Consider the following 5,232-nt stretch of genomic DNA (forward strand, 5'->3'; position numbering starts at 1 on the left):
TCTTCTCTATCTGGACCTCCTAGAATTTTAATTGAATACCCCTGGTATAGGCACTAAAAATGACTTTTCACACACAGCAGGCTATGTCCTAGACCTGATGCTACTGGTGTTCGAGGAGATCATCCATGACCCCCTTCCTTATCTGGAAGCAGTCTGGCAGATACCTGTACCCCAGGACCTGTGTGCTCAGCTCGACAGGCCTTCCATGTGTCACGGTTCAGTCAAGGGGAGGTCTGAACCCGACATACTGCCCTGAAGCATCCAAAAACTCCCGCCGTATACAGTGCACGAAACAAGAGGGGATCACGACACAGACAATTCTACAAAGAAAACCCCAGCACCAGCTCACAAAAGTCCTATAAACCATGTGTCTGCATTGCCTGCAAAGAGAACAGGGTCTAGTGGACAATCACATTCTTTATCTTTCAGATTTCAGAGTAAGGATGATTGTTTTGAAACTAAATAAAGTTTTTCATTTTGTTGTCTTGATAATACTGTGTTTTTGTAATAATGCTGAACCAATAATTAAGGGTAATATTATAGAACTGCTAACAGTGATATCAAATTGGCCTCACCTTTCCATCCCTCTGATTCTCAACTGGCCATGGTCAACTCTGTAAATATTCATTGCATTTAGCAAAGAATATATATTAAGGCACACCGGATGAAGGCCAGGATGGTGAGTCATACAGGTTATCTCCTCAGGAACCTGGGTCATTCTTTTCGTGACCTGTAAAAACAAACAATGAGCTTGTTGTTATTAAATAATGTTGAATGAGCAGAAAGCATAAAGTAGTTTTAGTTACCTGAGGTATTTAGTGGCAACATATATTTTCTCTCTCCCGGGGCATATGTGCACAGTTTCCACAAGAACACCTGCCAAGGTAAGATGGATGCATCGCTACATGTTAAGAAGGTACTAATCTCAAAGTCAGATGATCTAATCAGCAGGAGAGTAATTCCAACATAACATTTTTCCCTACTGACACAGGCGAGAGTAGTAATAATGCTTTAGACGTAGCATACAAACAGAAATAGTAATCTCTTGTCCAGCTAAATGGACTTACTGTTGTAAGATAAAATATTACTACTACATGGTAAATAATGTATATACTCATAATCACAATCAAAACAGACTTTGATTCTGAGCAGCTCTATGAACTGGCCACTAACTTTTCAGCCAACTGGACATCTTGACTGAAACTGCGAGGGTACAAGTTGTAAAATAGTTGTCCGTGTTCAAATTAATAACTTATGTTGCTTACAATACTAAAAACAAGCCTAATACAAAGTTATTCTTTGGCTACAACACTGAAGTGTGAGTATTACACTAGTATAACAATGGACGGGTAATGTTTGGCTGTGTTGGAAATGCATGTAAATGCTAAATGACCAAACTTACCAGTCTGAAGGAGTCATTTCCAATCTACTGGCAGGTTGCTCCTCTACATCAGATCCTTCCTCTGATTCAGGCTCAAACAGATACCGTTCAACAGCTAAAGTCTCCATGCTATCGCCACCTTGAATGTTTTAGTGAGTGTTGTTGGTCCTGTAGCACACCAACCAATCAGCGCGCAGCTTATTTAAATATTCATGAGCAGACCATATAAGGCAGAACACCTCTCGTTTCAAGCCAGGTCAATTTAGCAGGGTGGTATGAGGGCCAAAAGAACAGCAAAATGAACATTTTCAGCCCAACAAATGTTACATACCCTATCAAGAGACATTAAGGAACAGCGTGATGTACTCTATACAACCATTCTATCACCCCTTTAAGCAACATGAGAAGCACCCCAGGTCATGTCATCGTTGTTTTACACTGCGTGTTCGTGCTTGTTCCATGTGTTTGTTCTTTGTATCCTCGTTTAAGATCTTTTCAAGCGGTTTGGATTTTATTATTTCAGATTTCTACCCTTTCTTCTCTCACGTAAGCCTGGATTTTGTGTTGTTCTATTAAATACTTTTACATAGTCAGCTCCTGCCTGTGTCACGTATTTGGACCCAGACCCTTCCAGCGTTCGTCACTCGGCCAGTCGGGACAACTAGCACTTTTTGTTGCCAGTGTCATTCTGCTGCACTGTTTTTCTTGCAATTTCTTCAACTTTTCCACCACTGGCCCCTATCCTTCGGACCATAATTCTTCCCTCCACCTACTTCCATTTCTCCAATCTTACTTCCTGATCTGTCACTTCCATCTGCCATCTCCTGTCCGTCTCCGGCCCGGTCCACTGAACCATCCCCAGGGTCTTACCCTGTGGTCCAAATCAAACTCTGCGTAAACCTTTCAGCATGTAACTACCTTGTGCCAAATTCTTAAGATTATAGGCTGTCGAGGGACATCCTTGTCCTCCAGTCTTCCTTAAGTACAGGGGGTGGAGCCACCCACTAATTATCAAATCAGAATCCCCTAAGAAGAGCAGAGAGGGAGAAGAAAAACAATGGGGGATCCCATAACACCATGTCTGTGATTATAATTACAGGCTTCTTTGGGTTTGACCATGGACACATTTAGGGTAATGGGAGTACAAAACCTAATAAAAAATGCAAATGCTATAATTTTACGTATAATGGAGCTCAGCCTAAATTCTTAAAGGAAGACTTCAATACCATTTTCACATCACTATTCTATGCATTCACTTTTTTGTAACCAATCAGATTCAACCATGCATTCACTTTTCATTTAAACCAATCAGATTTAGCATGTATTTCACAAGCCAATCACAGCAGGAGATCCCTGTTTGAAATGTGGTCTCTCCTCTGCAGTTGTCAGTTGTCATTGCAGGACTAGAGTGTGACCCGCCTCCTCCCCTTCAACCCTGGGTCTTGGTCGGCTGACCGCCCCCTTGGCCCTTTGGTTTGGTCCCTAGTGATCCTTCTTCACCCCCACCAGTGTCTGGGCTTTGCTATGCTTTTAAAACATATTGTTACGATGGACTCTAATCTCCAAAGACTTTTCATATTTTTTGTGAGATTTATGGCATTCCTGACGTTCCGAAAAAATGAAAATAAGCTCCTTCTGTGCTGGATGAGATTCCTCAGTTGAAGTTGAATACAAAGTTGAAGGGTCTAGAGCTAAATAGGTTGAGAACCTGGAAGCCCTCGGATCCTCCATGTTAGTGCTGATGACGATGACCCTGCTGCATTTTTCATATTCATGGGGTCCTACCTTGGTCGTATGGGGCTCTCATGGCTAGAAAAAAACATGCCGGAACAAAAGTTAAAATACATTCATACACTCACACTCATGCTTTTGAATTAGAAATCAGTGCCTAGTGTGTTGTGTGCAAATACAGTAGATTGTTTAAAAAAAAAAAAACTGACTGACACACTACCATTATGTTATAAAAGTAAAAAATAATCTTCCAACATTTTAGTTAAGCTGATGATCAATACCGCTATACAATAAATCACGACAACTTTCCACTGACTCTACAGAACTTCCTCTCAGCCTTCTTTTTAAATGGATCCTGGAACATGTCAGGATACCACTTTTGTGCCAGTCTCCTGTAGGCTTTCACAATGTCATTTTTCTGGGCAGTTCTGTGACCATGGGGGCACATTATCAGCATGTTTTGAAAGATAAAAGGAATTTCACTTACAGTGTATGTTGCACTTACATGTGGCACCTTGAACTTTGGCTTATTTGAAGTCCATGTATTCACTAATCTAGCTTTCCTGAGTCCGTACCTTCATGGTTGAATGAACTTATTGGAAGTTACTTTGGTCTAATATATATGCTATATGCTACCTGAGCTTTCTAACATGAACCGGATTGTTGCAGGCGACCACAACATTGTAGTGGTTACTCTTTAAGATGGTCTCCCTGCTGAGATTTCTGTATTTATTTCAGAATGTCCCTATATTTTATCCCCAAATACTTCAAGTTAATTGATTTTATTGTTACGTCATTTGTGAGGATCTCAATACCCAACCTGCAGAATTCCCAACTTCCCTGTAAAAACTCTAATCTGGAAAAAAACCTTTTTGAATAGAAAAGCATATTAAGTGTCCCACCAGGGACCGGAATATACTGGACAACTGCTATACTACATTAAAGGACTCCTATTGCTCTGTCCCATGTGCAGCCTTGGGACTCTCTGATCACTGTCTGGTTCATCTTGTCCCGACATACAGGCAGAAACTAAAATCTGTTAAACCTGTTGTAAAGAGGGTGAAAAGGTGGACCAACGAGTCAAAGCTGGATTTACAGGCCTGCTTTGACTGTACTGATTGGAGTGTTTTGAGGCTGCAGCCACTGATCTGGACAAACTAACTGACACTGTGACATCTTACATCAGCTTTTGTGAGGACGAGCGGGCCGCCAAAAACCTACTGCACGTACAACAACCAAAAACCCTGGTTCAAAGCAAGACTCAGGCAGCTCCGTCAGTCAAAAGAGGAGGCCTTCGGGCACCCAGATAGCTCAGTTGGTAGAGCCGGTGCCCATGTATAGAGGTTTACTCCTTGACGCAGCCGGCCCCGGTTCGAATCCGGCCTGCGGCCCTTTGCTGCATGTCACTCCCCCTCTCTCGCCCCTTTCACATTCTCAACTGTCCTATCAAATAAAGGCCTAAAATGCCCAAAAAATAATCTTTAAAAAAAAAAAAAAAAAAAAAAAAGAGGAGGCCTTCAGAAGTGGGGATAGAGTCCTGTATAACCAGGCCAGGAACACACTGACCAAAGAGATCGAAGCAGCTAAGAGGAACTATGCTAAAAAGCTGAAAAACAGCTTTTCAAACAACGATCCTCGGTCAGTGTGGAGAGGCCTGTAGTCACTCACTAACTACAGGAGACCATCCCCCAACACTGCTGGTTCTCAACGACTGGCTGAGGAGCTGAACAGTTTCTTCTGTAGGTTTGAAAAGACCACAGTCACACCCCTCCCCCACACCAACTCACAGACTCACACTTCAGTCAGTCACCTTCCCCCACCTGTACACTGTCAACTACCCCCCTCTGACTCCTCCCCTGCACTCACAATCTGTGAAGTAGATGTGCACCAGTTCTTCCAAAGGCAGAAGACCAGAAAGGCTCCTGGCCCAGACGGTGTGTCACCATCCTGCCTGAAAATCTGTGCAGACCAGCTGGCCCCCATCTTCACTCAGATCTTCAACAGATCTCTGGAGCTATCTGAAGTTCCGTCCTGCTTCAAATGCTCCACGATCATCCCAGTCCCCAAAAAACCCTCCATCTCCGGACTAAATGACTACAGGCCTGTCGCCCTGACATCTG

The 5,232-nt window shown here is 42.8% G+C and overlaps 2 long non-coding RNA genes across 2 annotated transcripts in view; both read right to left on the minus strand.

The window, feature by feature from the left end:
* Nucleotides 1-318: 318 nt before the first annotated feature.
* On the minus strand, nucleotides 319-1,548 carry LOC117953220. Its single transcript, XR_004658582.1, has 3 exons — nucleotides 1,403-1,548; nucleotides 576-730; nucleotides 319-380 (listed from the first exon to the last, which is right to left on the minus strand). It is a non-coding gene; the product is annotated as an uncharacterized LOC117953220 (long non-coding RNA).
* A 1,912-nt stretch (nucleotides 1,549-3,460) lies between these two features.
* The window catches only part of LOC117953222, a 2,905-nt gene continuing 1,133 nt past the window's right edge, over nucleotides 3,461-5,232 (minus strand). The window contains exon 2 of the long non-coding RNA XR_004658584.1: nucleotides 3,461-3,540. This is a non-coding gene — a long non-coding RNA (uncharacterized LOC117953222). The remainder of the gene's footprint in view (nucleotides 3,541-5,232) is intronic.

The sequence above is a fragment of the Etheostoma cragini genome, chromosome 11 (assembly GCF_013103735.1).
Source record: "Etheostoma cragini isolate CJK2018 chromosome 11, CSU_Ecrag_1.0, whole genome shotgun sequence".
Classification (NCBI taxonomy): Eukaryota; Metazoa; Chordata; class Actinopteri; order Perciformes; family Percidae; genus Etheostoma; species Etheostoma cragini.